We start from the raw sequence: 24,347 nt of genomic DNA on the forward strand, positions 1-24,347 counted from the left end.
CTTGTTCTTTGACACAGTTGCAGTGCAGGAGAGGCTCATGGGCAGGCTTAGGCTCTTGAGCCGTTTGCTACAGACCCTTGCAGTGCGCAGCTGAGGACCCACCGCCCTGCACCCAGGCCATCCTTGTGCTCTGCTACAGCCACAGCTCTGAGGTGGCTGCAAGGCCTCAGGTGCCCACCCTCAGCCCTTCTTCTCTTCTGCCTGCTTCCTCCAGGCTGGTCAAAATGAGAACAGAATTGCTGGCAGCAGACAGATGTGGATGCCAGTCTTGGGGAAGCTGCTGGGCCATCTGTGTTTCAAGTTGTTCAGGAAAGAAGAAATGAGCTTGATGGTGCTGTGCCACCACTGTTCCATGGCTGTGGTTCTTGTCCCACCACTGTTGTGCCTTTTCCATGGTTACTCCACTGCTGTTCTAAAGTTGTGATGTGCTGTTCCAGCACAGTTCCTCTGCTCCTGCCCCACTCTTCCAGCACTCCTCCAGCGCTGCTCCGAAACTGCTCATCTACCACTGTTCCACTGCTCCTTCTCTGCTCCATCTCTTCTTGTTCCATGGCTGCTACTTCTTTTCTAGTGCTGCTGCCACAGGTGCAATGTTACAGAGAGAAGGAAGTTTGGGCTGCAACTGCAGTGATGTCAGAGAGAACAGGACATTGGGACTGCCACCGCTGTGGTACCACAGAGTGGGGAATGTTTGGGCTGCCACACCTCTTTTGTCATAGCGATGGAGATCTTAGAGCTGCCACCGCTGAGGTGTCACAGGCATTGGAACAGTGGGGTTGCCATTGCTGTGGTGTCACATGGAGGGGGACTTCAGGGTGCCACCGCTGCAGTGTCACAGAGAGAGGATTGCTGGGGCTGCTACCTCTGTGGTTTCACAGACAGGGGAATGCTGAGAATGCCACTGGTGTTGTGTCACAGAGAGGACAACGTTTCATATGCCACCCTTGTGGTTTCCTAGAGAGGAAATCACTGGGGCTGCCACAGCTGTGATGTCTTGGAGAGGGTAATGTTGTTGCTGCCACCCCTGTGGTGTCACGGAGAGTAGGACGTTGGGGCTTCCACTGCCTTGGTGTCACACAGAGTGGGACTTGGTTCTGTAACAACTGTGGTGACACTGACTTTGGGGCTGCCACTGCTCCTGTGTCACAGAGAGGGGAATGCTGGTGTTGCCCCGGCTGTGGTGTCACAGACAGGGGAATTTGAGGCTTCCACTGCTTTGGTTGTCACAGACAGGGGGACTTGGGTCTGCCACAGTTGTGATGTCAGAGACAGGGGAATGTTTGCTCTGTAACCACTGTGGTGGCCCAGATGGGAACGTTTGGGCTGCCACTGCTGATGTTTCACAGAGAGGGGAATGTTGGGGCTTCCTCTGCTGGGCTTTCATAGAGAGGGAAACCTTGGGGCTGCCACTGCTGTAGTGTCAGAGACAGTGCAATGCTGGTGCTGCCACCACTGTGGTGCCACAGAGCGTAGAATGTTGAGACTGCCAACCTTGTGTTGTCACAGACAGGGGAACATTGTGGCTGCCTTGGCAGTAGTGTCACAGAGAAGGGCAGATGGTATCATGGTATGGCCACTGTCACGAGCCAAAGGATGGTAGTGATGGTTCGTTTTGATTTCAGAGTGCAAGAAGAGGCAGTGATAACTTAATTCATGTGAAATCAATTGTATCTTTATTGATACACACAGTTATGCGATAGAAAAGAAGGGGAAAGAAGAGAGGGAGAGAGAGGGAGAGAAAGGGGGGTAAAGAAAGGGTGATAGCTACCGACTGACAGACGGGAGTCCTCGTGACGCCGATACCAACAGACCACCTTCGCAGTCTTTGTGGCACGCAGGTCAATGGAGCCGTCGTCCGAAGGGGAGACCTCGAAAGCCTGCTCTCCTGGTGGGGTTGTTATAGTTCTTTTCGAAGCGAGAGGCAAGATGCCAGGAAGGGGGGTCGGTTTCGTGGCTATCGCAGGTGTTCTTTCACAATAGGGGGAGCGGTGCAGCTCAGGTCTTACCAAGTACGGTCAGTGCAGGAACATCTCTTTGCAAACATGGCCAGAAACCGTAACAGTCCCCCATTGTTTCATGCATGGGTCCCTGAGGAGGGCGTCTTGGTCCAGTGACAGCAGGTGCAGGGAAAACTTGGCCTGTGCTGTGTCTCAGGGTCCATGGGTTAGGGTCTCAGCCTCTGACAGTCGTGAGGCAGAAATGAGGGATTCTCGGACCGACTCTTACAGCCACTGCTGCAGTTTCCCAGAAAGGGGAATGTTGTGGCTGCCTCTGCTGTGTTGTCACAGAAAGGGGAATGCTGGGGCTTCAACTGCTGTGGTACCATAGTGAGGAACATTTTTGTTTCCACCACTGTGGGGTCAGAGTCATGCTCTCAAACCTCCCCTTGTGCTACTCCCACTCCTGCTGCTCATCTGTGACACAGCACAGCCTCTTGAGGAAACTGTCACACTCTGGCTACTGCTGGGGACATTGTCACACTCTGGGGACTCGTGGGACACTCCAGGGTCCTTTCGAATCCAGAGGCCTCTTTGGGGCCATTCGCCCTCCTGGAACCAAGAGGAGACGGTGAAACTGTGGGGCTTCATGGATCCATCCATTGTGATTCCTCAGGGTCTCCTGGTTGCCAGGCATCGATGTGACACTGCAGGACTATATGGAACCAAGGGGACACTGTGACACTGTGGAGTTGATGGAACTGAGGGCATGCTCTGACACTCTGGTGCCCAAAGATGCTCAGGAGCCATTGGGACACTGTGGCTTGTGGGAACAAGGGGACCCTGTGACACTGTGGGGTCTGAGGGAATCCAGAGCTCCTTGTGACACAGCCAGGCCAGCTGCAACCCAGGATCCTTTGGGATACCTCAGGGCCTTGTGGAGTCCAGGGATCCTGGAGACATTGTGGGGCCTCATGGAACCAAAGGGAACCTGGGCTACTCTAGGCCCCAAGGGAACCAAGGGGTCTCAGAGACACTGTGCATCCTCCTGGCTCTCAGTCTCTTCTGACACTTGTGTCCATCTGCAGAGGCAAAACTGGGCAGCCTGAGCCTATTGATGCACAATATTGCCATGTCCATGGCAGGACATTCCTGTCAATGGTGGTGCTGAGTTTTTTCTCTGCTCTGTGGGTGCTTTGTATGCTGCAAGAGACACCAACCCGTCTGGTAGCTGACACTACAGTGCCACCTGTGGGATGGGAGCAGGGACATCTTTCGCTCCATCATGTTGCTCAGAGCCAACACAACAAGGCCAGGAATATTTCCAGGAATGGGGCATCCACTGGGTCTCTGGGAAACCTGTGCCAGTGTTTCATCACCCTCAACATCCAGAATGTCTGCCTTTTGTCCAGTGTGAACTTGTTCTGTTTCAGTTGAAAACCATTTCCCCTTCTCCAGTTGCAACAGGTCCTACTAAAACATTTCTCCCCACGTTTCCTGTGAGGTGCCTTGAAGTCCTACAAGGTCACACTGGAGTCTCCCCATGGCCTTCTCTGCTCCAGGCTGAACAGCCCCAACTCTCCCAGCCTGTCTTTGTCACAGACGTGCTTCAACACTTGGAGCATCTCAGCCTCCTCTGGAAATGCTCCATGAACTCTGAGTCTTTTCTGTGCTGAGGACTGTGTTGCAAATATTTTACACAGAAGTAACACTCAAAGAGGCAAAACACCTCCTTCCTGAAATGCTGATAGCAGCTGTAGTGACGGTTTCTGCTCAGCTCATTCACAACCCCAAGGCAGGCAGGGACATCCCCATGATATCTCTGAAGCTGCAAGGCCAATCTGGCCACACTGAGAGCCTCTGTGCATGTCCAGCTCATTCCTCCTGGGCTCTTGACACATGGGCAGTGGCTGTCCAGTGCCATCCCCGAGACTGGCAGTGATCTCCAAGGAAGCCTGGACCTCTCTCAGCCTTTGTTCTGCAATTAGGACCCTGCAGACAGTTTCTCAATTCCATTCCATGACCACGTCAGCACACCAATGATGTCACAGTATTTGTCCAATTGGTCAAGAATCCCCAGTCTCATGGACACTGTGGCCTCTCATCAATGGGGCACTCCACAGGAAAGTCTTCCTAAATCCTGTGGCTCCTTGGACAAATTCCAGAGCAAACAGTCCAGGCAGTCACCTGAAACACTTTCCCGGCTAAGCCACAAGACATCTGTGATGGATCTGCAGTGTCCCTGTGGAGAGAGAGAAGCAGAAGCCTTCACTAATGTCATGCAATGTCAGACAAAAATTGAAGTCATGGAGAGCTCTCGGGAACAACTTCTCAGTGGATTCTCACTTCTTGGATGCCCCAGAATGCTCAATTTCTTCCTGGTGCCTAGACCCTAATTAAAAGGAGCTCATCAGAGATGGTGGCAGGGGACTGACATCCATCCTCCTAACTGGGCACCTCTGCCCAGTTGGCTTTGAGGGGCTGCCTGGGGACAAACACCCACTCAGCCAAAACCCTCAGGATCGACACATCCTGCTCTGGGCCAGCACAGAGACCCTGTGTGGGGACAAGGGCCACAAGAGCTGTGGGCAGGTCCCAGGCAGGGACAGTGCTTGAGTGAGAACCTTGTTGGAGATGGGGTCCCTGGCTCCTCCCATGCAGAGCAGCTGTGCAGAGTAGGACACATGTGCTGTGGGATGGCACAGTGGCTTCAAGTGTGACAGGGTGAGGGACAGGGCAGGAGATATTCCTCTCTGGAATCTGCTTTTGGGCTGGAGACTGGATCAGTTTGGCAGCTGCAGTGCTGAGCAATGGGGTGGTGGGGATGTGGGAAGAGCCACACCTGAGTAATTCCCCAAACCTCAGCCTTGTCTTCAGGTGGTCACAATCCCCCAGCGCTCTGAGGGATTGGTGGAAGATGGATGGTGTTGGAGTAGGGATCCACCTGTCTCTGGATCCCTGCCCGACCCCTTGGCCCCTGCAGCTGCCTGGGCCCTTCCAAGGGCAGCTGCCCTGTGCAGGAAGCTGGAGGGGTGCTGGGTGATGGGGCTGGAGGCATGCCACGTGTGGGTAGGACTCTGTGTTAGGGCTGGGCTTGTGGTCAGGACTGTGTGTCTGTACTGAGCCAGGCTTTGGCCTGGGGGCTGTCAGGGAGGGGCTGGGAGGAGTCCTGGGAAGGATTACGGTGCTCCTCACCCTGGTGCAGCCTCAGCCAATGCTGCCAGTGCAAGAGGAAGATGAAGGTGGCTGTGCTCAGCGTGGCCCTGCTCTTCTCCATCCTGCTGTGCTCCCTGGCACAGGCCAAGGTGAGGCCGTGAGGTCACCACATCCTGCCCTCTGTAGCCTCCCATCCCATCCTCTTGGTGTCTTCAGAAATCCTCTCCCTGGGCACTTCTCTTTGTCCTGCCCAGGGTCTATGAATGCCCTTGCACTCATCATACCCAATTCCTTTCTTTCCTTTTTCCCCCCCTCACTTTCTTTCTTTTTTTCTCCCTGGCCACTGCAGTGGTGTCTCCTGGCATCATTCCTGCATTCACCCACCACTCCTAAACCCTCTCTCAATCTTGTTGTTTTCCCCTCATCCATTCTGTCCACTCCAAGCCCCTCTGTTGCACTCCCATGTCCCTACACTGCAATTCCTTTCTTCTCCCCTTGCATCCCCCAGGGGCCCCTTCCACATCCCCAGTCCCTCTGCCTCTGCAGTTCACTCCAGCTCAGTGTCTTTGGGTCCCCCCTGCCTCACCATTGCCTGCCCCACCCTTCAGAAACTTTTCCTTCTTTGTCCTTTTTCTTCGATTTCATTATTTTGGATATTTTAGATATTTTCCTAAAATGGCCAAATTCCCCTGTCGCTAGTTCAAGGTCTGCTGGCATCACAGCGACCTGCATACTTTGAATCACAGAGTGGATAAGCCAAACAAAGCATGGAATTCAGCAAGGTAAAAACAACAATCCAGTCAATGAAAACAATATTAGATATACTATTTTCTTTCACTAAGCCCCTCTTCCAAACAACTGGTCTCACCATGGAGCTTGAAGGATAGAATTCTATTGTTTAACAGGCATTTGTTTGTTACTGAAATACCTCTGAGGTTTTTTTTGTGGCTACCACTGATTTTTGAGAAATTTGTGGTCTACATTTTCCTGCAAGGGGTTTCCCCTACCTTTGTCTCAAAAGCTTTCCCTTTCTTGGCTATGCATTCTTGGCCTATCACTACATTTGTCAATACCCATCTTTCTGGCTGTTCTTCAGGTTTTGTAATTCCTGTTCAGTTCTACTTTAAAATTTGTGCTACTTCTAACCCTTCTCCTCTCTGAGGCCATTGCTCTGTCATGTGGGTCCCACCACAAATTCAGCATTTTAATTAAACATTAAAAGCACTTAAAACATTTAATTCTTTTCAAGTTGTTACATTAAACTCATAAACAAATTGTGTCTAGAAGTGGAAAGGTCTAACTCTGGCAGCTCTTTCCTTAATTTCTTATACAAATATGGGGAAGCAACTTTAGATTCAGAGTGGGTTTTCAACCCTTCTACTGCTTTCTGCACTAAATTCACCTCATATTGGTCTTGAACTCCTCCCCCACCAGTGTATTGCCACATACCTGCTTTGGTAAAACATATATATTCTCCTCTTGGACATGTCTGCTAATTACGGCCAGCTTCTCCTCTTGCTTCTAAATTCCTTGCCATCTAAAACTCCCTTGCTCTTCACAAACACTTAACTGACTTTCATCATAACCACCTTTGTTTCTATGGGTGTGACCAACAAAGGATACCATTGTAACTCCTCTCCATTTCACCCACTGGTGACACGGGTGACAATTGTCAATTGCCACGGCAGTGCTTACGCACATGATCAGGTGTATGATGAGAGGTCCAGTATGACGTGCCTTTCCACCCCTCCAACCTATTGGGTTGCTGCCAACAGTTGGGATTTTCATCTTCTTGGTGGCAAAGGCAGAGGTCAATCTGGTCTTGCCCTCTATTTATTCTTACTTGAGAATTGTTGCCAGGCCCACGGAAGTTTAGCTCTGTGCCACTCCTTTACTTCAATTCAGTATCTGTCTGATATCTAATTGTTGTAATCACACTCAATTCTTTCCAATTTTGCTTTTGCTTCTTCCTGCACATCAATCCCAGCCCGTGTACCGAGCAGCCATGTCCTCCACCAATCTTTATCACTTACTTTGATGTATCTTTTCTCTACTGCAGCCCTTAGTGTTCTACTTGTCTCTTTCTCTTCTCTACAACTCCAGCAAAGGGTACTAGGGATCCTTGCTCCCACCAAGTTTGTATACCACAATTTCTGACACTTAGTGCACCTGAAACAACCCCAGGGAAAACATTTACAGTTCTGGGTAGGACATTTCACTTTTCTTGGAAGGTTTTGATTCTGAAGCCTCAGGTACAAGAGTTTCTAAAACATGCATCAATCTTTTTTAAGTCTTATTTTCAGTTCTTTAGGAGCAGAAGTGATTTTCCACTGAGGCTCGGCCGGTGCTCTGTCAGTGGTCCCACTGGTCCTTTAATCGTGATTTGTGGGTCCAGCCTTTCTCTGCAGTCTGGATGGCTGTATCAGTGCTTAAGGGGTTAAATATGGGCCTTCCCTTTTAGGAGATAAGCTCTCTTCTTTGCAGCTTTTAACCAGCACTCAATCACCTGGTTTTATTTTATGTATGCTAAATCCTAGAGGGGTAGATGGAGCCAATATTCCTTTTTCTCTCAACTCTAATACATGTTGTCTAATTGTTTGGATATAGTTCTGAATAGTCATATCTTTAACTATTACTGATGTTTGGGGTATCTCCTGGGAATATGGCATTCCATAAAGCATTTCCTATGCTGATAGCCCAGTATCTGCATTAGGAAGTGTTCTTATATTAAGCAATGCTAAAGGTGAACATTTTATCCAGGACATTCTGGTTTCAATCATTAATTTGGTTAATTGCTGTTTTATAGTTTGGTCCTTCTTTTCTCCCTCCCAGAGCTCTGAGGGAGCCAAGGGGGTATGGTATTCTCAGGAAATACCTATGGCTTGTGTTACCTGTTTGATGACACTAGAGGTAACATGGGAGCTTTGATCAGAATCAATGGCTTGAAAACCCCCAAATCGGGGAATAATTTGTTCTGATAGTATTTTAGTTACAAATTTGGCTGTCGCCCTACAGCTGGGTAAGCTTCTACCCAGTGAGTTAGTTGATCTCCTACTACTAACAGATACTTCCACTTACTGACTTTTGGAAGCTCAGTATAATCCACCTGAACTCTTTCAAAAGGTTCATAGGCTATTTTCTTACCCCCCTGTTCTGGTTTGCCTCATTACCTTTTGGTTGACTTTCTGACAAGTAACACACCCCCATGTTACTTGCTTTGCTATTTCAAAAAATCCTAATACACCCATAATACTTAAAAAAATGATCACACAAGGTTCTGGTTCTTCAATGAGGATGCTGATGTAATTGGCTCAAAATCTTTTGTGCATAGGCTTTGGGCAAAATTTCCCACTTATCTAAGAGTACTCATTTTCTTTGTTCTTTCTTAGTATCTCATTTCTTTATAGCTTCTTGGGAGCTATAAATTTTTTTGGAGTTCTCTTTGAACTTTTGTTATAATATTCAACTGAATTGTTTCTTTCAATTCAAAAGCCGCCTCGTTTTGCAGCTTGGTCAGCTATGCTATTTCTTCTTGCTAAATAGCTTGTGCTTCTTTGGTGACCTTTTACATGTGTAAAGGCTATTTTTTTTTTCTGGTCCTTCTAATGATTCAAGCACTTTAAGTATTAATTCTTGACAGATTAACCATTTTCCTTGGGTGTTGATCCAACTTCTCTCTTTCCAAATCTTCTTAAAAGTATGTACAATTCTAAAAGTATACTTTGTATAAATAGCCTCCACTTTGTCTTTTAACAGTTCTAAAGACTGGTATAACACATATAACTCCCAGGCTTGTGCGGACCAGCTGGAACTTCACCTTTTCTTTTCTACTATTGACATGTTTCCTCCCTTTGCAATTGCATATCCTGACCTCTGCTTCCTTTCTAATACTTTGGAGGAGCTATTGATGAAATATTTCTCCTCTTCAGATAATTTTATGTTTTTATTTCAGTTACAACTGGTCTTACTTTAGTTTGTAATTCAGTTAACTCTACACAATCATGAACCAATCCTCCAGTTAACTTCTCATATAAAAATTTTGCTTTTTGACTATACTTTTTTATCTCCTGCCTACAATACTTTAATAGCCTTACCAGCTGTCTTATCTCTCCCTTTGTTCTGGGAGAAGGTAAGGCAAGTATGCCCGATACTCATTGGGGTCCAGTTTCTTTGTTCCTTTACTTAACTAATGACCCAAATATTTCATTTCTGTTTCTCCAAATTGCAACGTGGACATTGAAGCTTTCAAACCCTTTTTCTCTAAGAAGTTTAATAGCTTAATTGTGGCTTCTCTTGGGCCCCAGGAACTGATCTAGTCTATCAGACATCCCCATTTCCTTTTTAAAGGCTCTCACATCCCCAGTGTTCAGTGGTACTGATACATATCTAATAGCTGTCACCCCCTTCCCTCTTTGGTATCTTACTGTCAGTGCTTTCTTTAATGGTTACAACTGGCCCCTTTTGATCTCATCATCACTGTCCTTGCACCTTTCTGCCCGAACTGTGTCCCTGCTTCTATGTGCAGGTGGTGAATCTGGAGGATGAGGCAGAGCCATGGGGGCTTGAGGTGCAAGCGGTGCCACAGGGGCTTGAGGTGCTGGCTCAGGCACCTCTGGTGGGGCAGCTGGAGCCACAGGGGCTTGAGGTGCTGGGGGTACTGGATTAGGCACCTCTGGTGGGGCAGCTGGTTGTGGTAGATAATGGGGGGAGGTTGTGTAAGTGGTCCCATGGATTCTTCTCCTTTTTGGTGTTTAAAGCATACAGGGGAGAAGGCCAGGACCTTTATGTGCCATAAAGCAGCATAATCGCTCTCTTCTTGGTTCATGGGATCCTTTTTATTTACACAGGAACTCAGGGCCTGACAGATCCACTCCTCAGATGACCCGTACATTGGCCAGTACAAATAATCATGTTGTATAATTTCTTTAGTCCATTCCATCATACAGTATTGTACATTTTCCCTTTACTTTTTCCCTTCCTGGATTGACATTCATCCTAAAATTTTAACATTAACTCCAGGGGACTGTCTTGTGGTAAAAAGCTCCCTCCTTTCCCAGTACCTTTAGTACTGCTATTTTCCTGTTGGTTTATACCAATCCCTGGGTCCTTGCCTTGGCATTGACCCACCCTAAGAAACGGGTATTCTCTCACTTGCCTCGACCACACTCTTTCTGACTTCAGTAATGAAAGGCCTTCCTATTTTCTCACTTGTTTAGGATTTCTTTACTATAAAGTCTCTTCACACAGTACCGCTTCCCGCCTCCAATTCACTATGAAGAAATCCTCCCCAACTATTGCCGCATCCCACCCCTGATCTTTTTACATAAAAGAATTCTTTTTTTCCTCCATTCGCTTCGTTCCTTCACTTGCCGCTATCCTCGCAGGAAAATGGAACCGAGGTTAGAAGAACTCCACAATCACTGCATGGCCAGGCCACGTCTCACACACACCACTCGCACTCTCACACGTGTGTACCCGTTCTTACCCCACCTAACCAAGCGATACTTACAGCCTTCTTTTCTCACCTGGGTCTCTGTGCACAAGTTATTACAGGTGAATTTTACTGCAGTCTTATCCGGGAGCTCAAAATCTTTTGCTCACAATTTACCTGAAGGATCTCCTTCTCTCTGAAAGATTCCCCAGTCACTCAGGGCCACCTGAGGCAAGAGCCTGCAAGGTGGGGCGCCTCCCCGAGACCAGGGGCTTCCCCCAATGGATTGGAGTTGCCCGCATTCTCCACCAAATTGTTAGGAATAAAACGCTTGACATGGCCAATATATCCAGCAGCAATTCAATTTAATAATTAATTATTTAACATGGTAGTAACATGGTGAGCAAAGACAGCATGCTGGGTATAGTGGAAGGATTTTCCCTTCCGACTGCCCGTCGATTGCTGGACTTGCTGGGATTTTATTGGCTATATTCATACATATTCATAAGCTTTCTCACCAGTTTCCATTTCTAGTTTTAACATTACAATTCAATACTTAACAGTCATAAATTCATGTTTTGTCCTGTATAATTCTATAGGCTATTGTGATCTATTTTGATATTTCAATATTCCAGGATGTACTTCCAGGATATGTTTTCCAAGTGGCGGGGTCCAGTGATTAGATGTTGCAGGCAGGAGCTGCCCTGCAGGCTTTGCTTGAAGGCACAAAAAGCCTGCAGGGATGGTGCCAGTGTGTCTCAAGAGCACGGCTGAGCCCCTGCTGCTGCTGCACTGGGTGTCTGCTGGTGGGGCTCCCCTGCAGCTTTCTAAGGCCCTCCTCAAAGTGCAAGCTGGCTTTTCTGTGACTGCTGACTCCACCATCGCCCAGACCTGTAGGGACCCATTCCCCACAGCCCCTGAGCACGGCATGAGGTGGTCTAGGAGAACCCCGGGCTCATGGCCAGTCCCCTCCTGGCCCCTGCCAGATGGCTGAGCTGCCTGTCCTCAGCCATTCTGTGTTTCTGCCTGCCCCCCCAGGCTGGTCCAAATGAGGACAGAGGTGCAGCCTGTGGAGAGATCCAGATGCCAGTCCTGGGAAAGCTGCTGGCACATCTTTCCAAGTCATTCAAGGCAGAAAAGGCAGCTTTATGGCCCTGGATGGTCTCTGCACCCACTTCATGTTCCTGTGTCAGCAGAAAGGGAAGAGAAGCTGTGCTGGGCTGCATCCCTGTACACGGCACATCCCCTGCTACATCTGCTCATCTCCCCAGGCCTTGCGATGGCCCCTCCTGTGCAGACACAGGGGCTGATGTGGGCTCTGCTTCTGTCACAGAATCTGAAATATTGGGGGCCAGAGAGAAGGATCCTTGGTGCTCAGACCTGGCTGTCCAAACTTCTCGGAGAGGAATTGGTGTGGCTGAATCCATGCCCAGCTACAGACCTGTCCACACCATATTTAGTTCTGGGAGCTGAATTACCTTATAAATAATAATTTATGTACATTAAACAAAACATTTAAATTCTATACATTATAAATATATATATGAAAATTCTGTATAAAACATATACATTATGTATATGAGGAATATATATTATATGTATTAGAAATATATGTATAATATATTTGTTAGATAAATATTAGCTTTTTAATTGAAATAATCAATTTAAATCAGGTACAGAAATGACAATGACTACACCACACAGGTAAAGTGTAGTATTTTCAAGCAATATGGAAGTAATTATGTTAAAGCTCGCAGAGAAACTTGGAGGGAAAAGCGAGAATGGGGAAAAAGGTTGGAAAACATGAGGGGAGAAAAGGGCATGAAATGTGACACAGGAAAAAGAAAGGAAATAGGAGAAAAAATGGGTGTAAAAGACAAGGGAAAAAAAAGCAGTCAACATGAGGCCAAAATGGATGGGAAATGTGAAGGGGCAGAAGGGGTGGGAAGTGTGAGAGGAAAAGTGATGGGAAACTTAAGGGGAAAAGGATGGGAAACATGAGACAAAAAGGGAAAATGGTGAGGAACATGACATAAACCCAGGGGTGCTTCTTTTCCTTTACACTGCCATGGCCACAGCAAATCCTTGCCCTGTGGATTGTGGATTCTGTGGGAATTTGGGGGAATCCTGCTTGGGTGTGTATTTGTGTGTATTTGGGGAACATCAGACCCCTTCCCCAAATCGTGAGGCTTTCTAAGTCCAAGGCTTCCCAAATATGACCTCACAGTTCTAACCCCCCCCAAAGAATTAAGACCCCAAGACTGAGCCCTCGCACATCACGTAGCACCCCCGCCCCCAAATCTGAACCCCATTCTCACGATCTGTTCAAATTGCAAGCCCTGAAATCTGACACCTCCCTCCCCAAAACTCAGATCCCCATTAGGAGACCCTCAAACCTGGTCCCCCAAAGTTGAGTGACTCTCCCAAATCTTAACCCCCCCACCTCAAATCATGTGACCACCTCCCTCACAGCTCCCTAATTCCCTCCTTTTCCCCCTAAAAACACTGCATTCAGCCCCAAGCAGTCCTTTTAGAACCAACTATAGTTCTAGAAAGTTCATTTCCTTATCTATATAATTTATAGAATGGAAAGAATTATAGTAATTAAATGATGCTAATGTAATAGATAATATATAATTGTTGTATTAGTAATTAATAAATTATATATACTGTCTCATGTATATAATTTATATACCTTAAGAATGTATGATACATATTCGTTAGATGTATATTCATTTTTGAATAAAATAATATATTTCCATAGATTACAGAAATATTAATGACTGCACCACACTGGGAGTTCTACCTACAAATATAGTGCATCATTTTTGAAGCTATTATGTTAAAGCTGGCAGAGTAACTGGGATAGAAAAGTGAGAATTGTGGGCAGGAAATGGGAGGAGGAAGGGGTGGGAAATGTGGGGGGACAAAAGGGCAGGAGATATGAGGGGACCAAATTGTGGGGAACATAAGGGGAGAAAGAGGTGGGAAACATGAGAGGAGAAAAGGGTGGGAAATGCAAGGCAAAAATGGACAGAAAACATGAGCAAAAAGATGGGAAATTATAGGGAAAAAGGGTAGAAAGCAGAAAAGGGGAAAAAGGTGGGAAATGTAAGGGAGAAAATGTGAGGAAGGTGCCTCACCATTAGGATGCTGCAAACTGAGTGAAGAGTTTTTGTAGTCATAATGAAGAAAACAATTGCAAATGTTTGCCCTCCTTCCCTCTTTCTTCCTCTCCCTGGGAAGGAGCCTTCAACTCTTCCAGCAGGTCTGCTTCTCATAATCTGCTCTGGAGTTGGAATGCGCCAAATGAAGAGCAGGAAGACAGAGGATAATGGACCATCGAACCTTCAAACTTTCTTGTTGTAGCCTCTTAAATTCAAGGATTTTGAAACTTCTGCTTTTTCAACTCTTCACCACATCCAACTCTTCTAAATTTTCCCTTGGTATAAAACCCTGCTGTGGCCCTGTCTGGGACCTGACCCTCATAGCTTGAGGAGAGCCAGAGTGGGGATCAAAGGCTTGGGGTGAAAACCTGGTTTGCATTCTGAAGCCCAAAGGAGCTGTGCAGGAGCCTCATGGAATACCAGTGTCCCTGGTTGTTTTTCCCAGGAGTATCCAGGTGCCTGTCCCAGGTTCCAAGAAGGAAAAAGCCACAGAGAAGTGGTACCCGAGTCACTTCCATGGCTGTGATTCCTGTTTGACATTGTGGGGCATTAGTGAAGGCTTCTGCTTCTCTCTTTGGACAGGAACACTGTGGATCCATCAGAGATCTGTGGTGGCCCAGTTGAGAAAACATTTCAGGCCACTGCCTTGACTGTTTTCTCTGGACCTTTCCCAAGGAGCCGCAGTGCCCACGGGGGAAGGCTTTCCTCTGGAATGTTGCTGCTTTGTGGCCCATTGATGAAAGAGCAGAGTGTCCCAGTGAGGGACTCTTGACCAGAGGGACAAGTGCAGTGACATCATTGGTGTGTTGACATCACCTTGGCGAGGAATTGAGGAAGTGTCCACAGGGTCCTGATTGAGGAACTTTGGCCAAGGAGAGGTCCAGGTTTCCCTGGAGATCCGTCAGGGGTTTGGAACTGGATGCCAACTGACCATGTGCCAACAGCCCAGGGAGAAGGAGCTGGACACACACGGAGGCTCCTAGTGCAGTTGGATTGGCCCCCAGCTTTGGGGACCCCCTGAGAATGTCCCTGCTTCCCTCAGGGCTGTGTCTCAACTCTGCAGAAACTGTCCCTACACGTGCTCCAGCATGTCGGGTACAATGAGTTTCCCCTCTCCTCTCCACCCCTGTCTCAGCATGAAAGAGCTGGACTTTCCTGCTCCAGGGAAAGGCACTGGTAGCACAGCCCATGTCTCGTCCCCTGGTTCTGTCTGCAGCCCTGGCAGCTTGGACATGAGGAAGTTGGACTTGAAACTTCCCTGGAGTGGGGAAGCACCGCTACAGAACCTGGAAGGAAACCCAAAGGCCCCAAAAGCATTTCTGCATGACAGCTCCTGCTCCAGTGTCTGTGGGGCAGAGCAGAAGGGCTGCTCAGACTTGGCACCTGCCTCTAGGCACTTGTGCTTGGCAGGAACAAACCCCACAGATCCCTTCCCTGAGCAGCAGAGAGGGGCCCTGTTTCCATCCCAGCATGCAGAAGAGACAGTCAGGGCTCCTGGCATGGGTGGCATCACTGGCCTGGCAGAGCAGCCCCAAGGCAGCATCAAGCTCTGGTGGACACTGGTGCAGAGTGTGCTCAGAAAGCCCCATTCCAAAGGGGCAGAATCCATCCGTATTTCTGGAGGGACAGCAGGATGCCACAGCCTGTCTGTGCTGGAGGCCCAGGAAGGTCTCACCAGGAAGGAGTGGCCAAATCCTCCTCGTGGGATGGGCCCTGAGGCTCCGTTCATCACTGGCAGGGACCACCTCCACACTGGGTCCATCCAGGGTCCATCCAGGAGCCCATGGGCTTTCAGCAGTGATGCCTTGAGGATGGAGAAGGTTAAGGAGCTGTTTGGCTTTGCCAAGACCTCAGAGGATCCTTCTCTGTTAGGCTTGCTGTTGGGTCCAAGAGCAGCAGCTGCCCTTTGGTACCCTGACAGGGCAGCAATGACAACATCACACTCCCTGTTTCCATTCCAAGAGCTGAGCAGTGCCTGGAGAGCAAAGGATTGCTCAGGAAGACTCACTCAGCCTTTAATAATCTGATCTGACAACAGCAATAATCCAATGGAGAGGGAGCAGGAGGGAATTCCAATTATTTTCTTCCTCATTATGACTACAAAAAGCTTCTCACTGAGTTTGCAACACAGTGATGGTGAGGCATGTCCTTCTTTTTTCACGCCCAATGACAGTAATTGGAAAATGGTCCCTGGTTTAGACCAAAACCATGGTCCAATAAATGAGCCAGGTTGATTCCTAAATCAGAAATCATTAAACTTCTCCCAAGATGTGTTTCCCTGCAGTAAAGAAGGCAGTTGGATTGCTTTTGTCCCAAGTTTGTCCTGACTTAATGACTTCAGATGAACTGGAATAGTCCTGGCAGCACAAAAGCGGCCACAAGGACCAGGATCAAACCTCCAAGTCACCACTGAATGCACTCTCTCTGCACCTTGCAGTGCCCCGCAGCAATTCCTGAAGCTGCCCCCCACTCTGGGTCAGCCTGACAGGCATCGCTCTGGTGTGCAGGGCCGGCTCCTGCAGGACACAGCGCTCGCAGCCGCTCTGTGTCCCGCAGCTTCGGCATCTCAGGCACAGCTCCACGGCTGCGGGGCCTGCGCCACCACTGTTCCATGGCTGTGGTTCCTGTCCCACCACTGTTGTGCCTTTTCCATGGTTACTGCACTGCTGCTCAAAAGTTGTGGTTTGCTGTTCCAGCACAGTTCCTCTGCTCCTGCCCCACTCTTCCAGCACTCCTCCAGTGCTGCTCCAACACTGCTCATCTACCACTGTTCCACTGCTCCTTCTCTGCTCCGTCCCTTCTTGTTCCATGGCTGCTACTTCTCTTCTAGTGCTGCTGCCACAGGTGCAATGTTACAGAGAGAAGGAAGTTTGGGCTGCAGCTGCAGTGGTTTCACAGAGAGCAGGACATCGGGACTGCCACAGCTGTAGTGTCACAGACAAGGGAACGTTAGGGCTGCCACGACTGTGGTGGCACAGAGAGGAAAATGTTTGGACTGCAACAGCTGTGGTGTCATAGAGTGGGGAATGTTTGGGCTGCCACTGCTGTGGTGTCATAGAAAGGCGAAAGCTGGGGCTGCTGCTGATGTGTGGTCACAGATAAAATGAAGTTGAGACACTGCTGTGGGGTCACAGACAGGGGAACACTTAGTCTGTCACTGCTGTAGTGTCATGCTGAGGAAAACATTGTGCCTGCCACTGCTGTGATGTCATAGAGAGGGGAATGTTTGGGCTGTCATATCAGATTTGTCATAGAGGTGGAGGTCTTGGAGCTACCAACACTGCGTTGTCACAGACAGTGGAATACTGCGGTTGCCATTGCTGTGGTGTCACAGGGAGGGGGACTTCAATCTTCCACTGTTGCAGTGTCACAGAGAGCAAAATGTTGGGGCTGCTACTTCTGTGGTGTCACAGACAGGGCATTGCTGGGGCTTCTACCTCTCTGGTGTCATAGAGAGGGGAATGTTGGAAATGCCACTGGTGGTGTGTAACAGAGAGGCAACGTTGCATTTGCCACCCCTGTGGTTTCCTATAGAGGTGAAATGTGTGGGCTGCCACAGCTCTGATAGGACAGCAAGGGTGTTTGGGGGCTTCCAGTGCTGTGGTGTCTCAGAAAGGGAGAACTGTGTTCGCCACAGCTACTCTGTCACACAGGGGGAATGTTGGAGCTGCCACTGCTGTGTTTTCCCAAAGAGGGGAAAGTTGGGCCTTCCACTGCTATTGTGTCACAGAGGGGGGAATGTTGTCACTACCACTGCTAATGTGTCCCAAAGAGGGGAATGCTGGGACTCCCCTGCTGTGGCTGATAGAGAGGAATGTTGGGGCAGCAACTGCCTTGGTGTCAAAGAGAGGGGAATCCTGGGGCTGCCACCCCTGTGGTGACACAGAGAGTAGCACCTTGAGGCCTCCACTTCCACTTTGTTGTCACACGGAGTGGGACTTGTGGCTGCAACGGCTGTGGTGTCACTGACAGGGGACTTTGGGGCTTCCATTGCTTTGGTGTCACCAACAGGGGGATTTGGTTCTGCCACAGTTGTGATGTCAGAGAATGCGGAACATTGGGGCAGGGACCACTGTGGATCTTTTGGGATCCCTCAGGGCCTTGTGGTGTCCAGGGATCCTTGTGACAGTGAGAGGCCTCATGGAATCAAAGGGAACCTGGGCTACTCTAGGCCCCCAGGGAACCAAGGGGTCTCACAGACACTGTGCATCCTCCTGGTTCTCAGTCTTTTTCTGACACTTGTGTCCATCTGCAGAGAGGCAAAACTGGGCAGCCTGAGCCTGTTGATGCACAATATTCCCATGTCTATGGCAGGACATTCCTGTCCATGGTGGTGCTGTGTGTTTTCTCTGCTCTCTGGGTGTGTTTTATCCTACAAGAGACACAAAGCCATGTGCTAGCTGACACCACACTGCCTCCTGTGGGGTGGGAGCAGAGACATCTTTTGCTCCATCATGTTGCTCACAGCAGCTCCTGCACCTCATTGTTGCCCACAGGTCCCTTCCCCACGGGTGCCCTCCCTTTCCCCTTTCTTCCCAGTGCAGCCCAGTGCCCTCCACTGTGTCCCCAATGAGTCCTTTTTGTCCCCAGCTGTAGAAGCTTCTCAGTGAGGGCAGAGTTGGTGACAAAGTATCTCTATAAGCAAAGCCACTGTAGTAGCACGTGGTTTCTTGTGAGGGCCCTGCTTGTAGCTGCTAGGCACAGCTAGAGCAGGCCAGGTGAGCTGGAAAAGAGGGGAAAAGAGGGGGAAGAGAGTGGGAAAAGAGGGAGGGAAAAGAGGGGGAAAAGAGCAGGGAAAGAAGGGGAGGTTCTGAATACCATACAATAAATGTCTTTCCAAGTTGAATAGTCTGTGTTGGACCAACCAATCTAATACAAGATACCAATCTCACAACATTTACATACAGCCAATAGAACTGTCCCATTACCTTTGGCAAGCACAAGGGTATTGTTTAATCAAGGGAGATGGCCCTCAGCTAGGCACACCATTGTTCACTAGCTGATGGCCCGCTACCCCACACCCTAAATCTCAAAGCTTTCTTTCATTTCTATCTGGCCCGTTGATCTCATACTCCCAGAATCTAAACCATCATATTTACAAGGTCTTTCTACTTCATCCTTCCCAACACCCAGCCCCCTGTGGCTGAAAAGCTGCTGGGTGCTTTGCTGCAGAAGTGCCTGGCTCTTGCTCTCCATGGCTCGGTCAGCAGTGCCCACAGAGAGAGGGGTGGGGACAAGGCCCCTCTCCTGTCCCGTTGGGTCCTGCTGGGTCACGTTCTGGGCTCTGTGTTTTAGGACTGTAGGAGTTGGTGACATCCATGTCCAGCGCGCTCCGCAGGCATCAGGAGATGATCATCCCTGAATGAGTCCCCTGTTTTCCCTTGAGCCCAGGGACATTTCTCTTGAATGGTCAATAAACCCCTTCAGCAATCCTAGAGCTGTGTTGGTGAGTGTGTCCACGTGTCTGCATTTCTACTGCCCTGATATTCTGCTGGCCAGGTGTCCTGGTTTGAAAGACAGGTGTGTGCTTGTGAGGGTGATTCATTAAAATATGAATATCGATCTAATATCAATATCAAACTGTGATGGACAAAGAACTCTCTAATAGGTCAAGTTAGAAAGTGCATATTTATTGTGACACCGAGCAGCGCGTGGGATAGCTCCCTCATGCTCACTGCCAAAATCACAGGAAATTGCAAAGCCTTTTATTTACAAAAAAGTTAAATACACAAAATACAAATGCATATTCAGACCCCTGTCCCGGCGGACTCAGTGCCTGGGGGGCAATTGCAGGGTAGACCTGTTGAATGCTGCTGGTCCTGAGACCTGGTGGACCAATGCTGGGTAAACCAGTTATTCACTGCTGGGCTTGGCACCTAAAGTCCACTTGCAGGGTAGACCGGTTGTTCCTGGCCGGACTGAGTACCTAATGGACAACTGCTAGGTACACCCCTTGTCCGCTGTCAGACTAGGTACCTGGTGGGAAAATGGTGGGTAGAGCTGTTCTCCCTAGCTGGAGTTCAAGACTGGTGGGCATTTGCTGGGAAGACCTGTTGTCCCTGGCTGGACTTAGTACTTGGTTGGGACCTGCTGGGTAGGCCAATTGTTTCTGGCCGGCCTCAGTACCTGGCTGCCAAGCCCTGGGTAGCCCGGCTCTCCCAGACCGGAGGTGCAGCCCCGTGGCCCCGTGCAGGTCAGTGAGCACGTGATGGGCGGGCTGCCCGCACGTCCCGCCGGCCGGCATGTCCACGTGGCTGCAAGTGCACCGGCTCGCACCTGCTCTTTCACCCCGAGCGCCGTGCGGTCCGAGGCGGCCGACTTGCGGTCCCACGCGCTGCGCTGTTCCTGCCGCCTCCGTGTGCTGGCAGCCGCTGGCGAGCCCTGCCGCACACTTCCCCAGCCCTCTCTGGCCACGTCCTACCGCCACCCCAAACCGCTGCCCCGATCGTTCCCTGAGAGGGGAAGAGGGAGCCTTTAGGAGCCGGCGGTGTGCCCGCCACCTCCGTGCCCAAACAGACGGCGGCCGGGTAGCCGGCCTTCATTTCTGCATCGCTCGCTCCCTTTAGCCCCTCGCCGCGCTGCCATCGTGCCACAGGCTTGACCAGGGCTGGGGGTGAGTGGGAAAAAAAGATGTAAAACCAAAAGGCCGAGAGAGAGCAGAACAGAAAGATTCTTCGAAAAGGGACAGTGCTAAGCATCCCGCCACCACCTGCAGCCCGCCGCCAGCCGGGCCTCTGCAGCAGGCTCCTGACCTGCCTCCACTGCTGGTGTGTGAACTGGTCGATGGGGGCCTAGGCAGGGACGGGAAAAATCTGACAGCGCTGCCAATGAGGCTGACGATGGAGAGCGGGGCACCCCAAACTGTTGACGGGCGGCAGAAGCCTGAAGACAGTGCCAGGGAGGCTGAAGACACAATTGCAGTGGAAGGCCCAACTTTCCCCTCTCTGTGAAACCACAGCAGTAGCAGCTCCAACATTCCCCTCCGTGTGATGGCGTAGCTGTGGTGAACACAAGTCTCCCTTTCTGAGACACCACAGCACCGGAAGCCCCCAAACACCCTTGCTGTGATATCGCAGCTGTGGCAGCCCCAGTGTTTCTCCTCTCTACGAAACCACGGGAGTGGCAAATGCAACATTGCCCTGTCTGTGATGCCGCACCAGTGGCATCCACAACATTCCCCTGTCTGTGACACCACAGAGGTAGCAGCACCAACATTCCGTTCTCAGTGACACTGCAGCAGTGGCAGCCTGAAGTCCCCCACCGTGGGACACCACAGCAGTGGCAGCCTCAGTACTCCAATGTCTGTGCACCCACAGTGGTGGCAGCTCCAAGATCTCCATCTCTGTGACAAAAAAGGTGTGACAGCCCAAACATTCCCCTCTCTATGACACTGCAGCAGTGGCAGCCCCAGCGTTAGCCTGTGTCTGCCGCTGTGTGAACTGCTCGATGGGGGCCTAGGCAGGGGCGAGAGACTTCTGATGGCAGCGCCAGGGAGGCTGATGGTGGAGGGCGGGGTGCCCCCAACCATCGATTTGGGGCTGCGAACAACAGGGCAGGGGCAGGGATGGGGAGAGAGGGCATGCGAGATTATGCGCGTGCGTGCATGTGTGTGTGTGTTTGTGTGTGTGTGTGTTGGTGCAGGTGTGAGTGGTTGTGTGCGTGTGTCAGTCTGAGAATGAGGCATCGGGGTGCGAGTGTGGGGAGCGGGGGGGTGTGTGTCACTTTGTCCCTGTGAATGTGGGCCGACAGCCAGCAGCTTCGTGCCGGCCCCGGGCGCCTCGGCGCCGATCCCCTGTGGCCCCCCAAACCCGCGCCGAGGGCCGAAGACCTCTGCGGACCGTGAAAGAACCGACCCGAAAGCGGGCGCCCGCCTGATGGCCCCCCCCCGCCACGGACTCTGCCCATGGGGGGCGAGGTGGGAGCAGGCAAGTCGCGCCAGGAGCCCGCGGCTTGCTGCCGAGTTCCATCGCATGGACGTGCTTCTCCTCCCCGCTGTCCCCCCCTCCGTTTGGGGTTGGGGGGGGGAGAGAGGGGGGTTGTGTAGCGTCCCGAGGAGGGTGGGTGGGGGTGGCGATGCCGTTTTGGTGGTTCAGTGTGTCAGCAGGCCGAGTACAGGGCACAGCCTGCCCATCAGCTCGGCTGGAAGTGGTCTGGGCACAAAACAAAAATAAAACAAGTTTGCAAAGAGTATTTTTCCCAGAAAACTTTCTTATTTCAAGAGAGTAGAAGTACCAATCTTTCAGAAAATAAAATAATAAAATATAATAAAATAAAATAAAATAAAATACACAAAACCTCCCTACACACACTCCTCCCCCCAACACACAACTCCCCCCCCCACTCCCACCAAAAAAGAAGAAAAGAAGAAAATTGATGGGCGGGAGGGGTTGAGTGGAAAATATGTGTCGGTCTTGAAATGGGGTTCATCGGGTAGGTGGCACGGGGCTGCTGGAGGGATCCGGCACTCAGGTGCTAGAGGGGCTGTAGGCTCCTGGGATGGTAGGCGGATGCCAGGTCTACCCGGTTCCGGGGCCAGCGGCCAGCAGCGGCCATGCGCGGAGCCGTCGGCGTGGGGCGGCAGGGGTAGGCGGTAGCGGGGCGAGCTGGTCTATCCCGGAGCCGGGAGCTGGCGGGCGGGTGCCAGGTCTACCCGGCTCCTGGGCCGGCTGCGCCTGCCCGCCCCGGGCGCGGACAAGGACGTGGCACTGCGGTGACGAGCGGCAGCGGGGCGAGCTGGTCTAGCCCGGAGCGGGGCGGCCCCAGGTGGCCAGGTCTACCCGGCTCCGAGGGCGGCAGCGGCCGCCGGCCTCCGGCGCAGACGTCGGCGTGGCGCTGCGGTGACGGGCGGTGACGGGGCGAAGAGGTGTTATCCGCCCCCGCGGGACTTGGGCCGATTTGTGCTGGGGCTGGGTAGACCTGGTTTCGCCACGGCTCCTGGAAGTTGAGCAAGGCTCGCTGTTTGCGGTTGCCTCCAGTTCCATCATGGTAGGAGGCGGCGTGCGCCGGTGCGCCAGCCCGCTCAAGCAGGAGTCGTTCTCTTGGGGGCGTCGGCGGCTGTGGACTCGTCTGTCCGTATAATGCAGCCACATTCCCGCAGGCTCACTCGCTCCCTCGCTGGGCCGAGCCACCCCTCCGGCGTGCATGCATGTGCTGTGCGTTCTTGCTCCTCCTGCTCGGCCTCTCTGGGCGGGCCGGGGCCGACAGGGGGCCCCGGAGCCGCGCTCCACCCGGGCCCGACACGCGGGGCGGGGTCTTGGCTCTGTGGCCGGCGGCGCTTGGGATACGCTTCCCTTGCCCGTGTGCGGTTGTGGTGGAAAGAGTGTCCGTGCAGACCAGTTGTCTTCAGCCACAGTTACTCCCTCGGCGGCAGCTTCTGGGTACACCAGTTGTCCCGGCACGGACTCAGTACCTGCTTGGATATGGCTGGGTAGACCAGTTCACCCCGGGAGGACTTCGGACCTGGTCAGCAAAGGTGGGGTAGACCAGTTGTCCCTGGCTGGACTCAGTAGCTGCTGGGCAGTTTCTGGGTAGACCAGCTGTCCCCGGCCGGACATACTACCTTTGAGGCAGGAACCAGGACAGTCCCCAGTGCTTTAACATAGAGCGACATGCAGGGATATTCCCCAGCTGCCCTGGGGAAGCAGGGCTTGGCCCAGCTTCTGCTGGACCACATTGCAGCACACAGCAGACCCTCACTTCCTTGCTGCCTACCACCTTTCCCTGCGGCCTTTGGACCATGCTTGCCAGGGCCACAGGCAAGAGCAGGAGCTGCAGACTTTGCTTGAAGGCACAGAAAGCCTGCAGGCATGGTGCCAGTGTGTCTCAAGAGCACGGCTGAGCCCCTGCTGCTGCTGCTCTGGGTGTCTGCGGGTGGGGCTCCCCTGCAGCTTCTCTCTTCCCACCTTCTCTTGCACTACTTGTTCTTTGACACAGTGGCAGTGCAGGAGAGGCTCATGGGCAGGCTTGGGCTGTTGAGCCGTTTGCTACAGACCCTTGCAGTGCGCAGCTGAGGACCCACCGCCCTGCACCCAGGCCATCCTTGTGCTCTGCTACAGCCACAGCTCTGAGGTGGCTGCAAGGCCTCAGGTGCCCACCCTCAGCCCTTCTTCTCTTCTGCCTGCTTCCTCCAGGCCGGTCAAAATGAGAACAGAATTGCTGGCAGCAGACAGATGTGGATGCCAGTCTTGGGGAAGCTGCTGGGCCATCTGTTTTTCAAGTTGTTCAGGAAAGAAGAAATGAGCTTGATGGTGCTGTGCCACCACTGTTCCATGGCTGTGGTTCCTGTCCCACCACTGTTGTGCCTTTTCCATGGTTACTCCACTGCTGTTCTAAAGTTGTGATGTGCTGTTCCAGCACAGTTCCTCTGCTCCTGCCCCACTCTTCCAGCACTCCTCCAGCGCTGCTCCAACACTGCTCATCTACCACTGTTCCACTGCTCCTTCTCTGCTCCATCTCTTCTTGTTCCATGGCTGCTACTTCTTTTCTAGTGCTGCTGCCACAGGTGCAATGTTACCGAGAGAAGGAAGTTTGGGCTGCAACTGCAGTGATGTCAGAGAGAACAGGACATTGGGACTTCCACCGCTGTGGTACCACAGAGTTGAGAATGTTTGGGCTGCCACACCTCTTTTGTCATAGCGATGGAGATCTTAGAGCTGC

The sequence above is a fragment of the Prinia subflava genome, unplaced genomic scaffold (assembly GCF_021018805.1).
Source record: "Prinia subflava isolate CZ2003 ecotype Zambia unplaced genomic scaffold, Cam_Psub_1.2 scaffold_48_NEW, whole genome shotgun sequence".
Taxonomy (NCBI): Eukaryota; Metazoa; Chordata; class Aves; order Passeriformes; family Cisticolidae; genus Prinia; species Prinia subflava.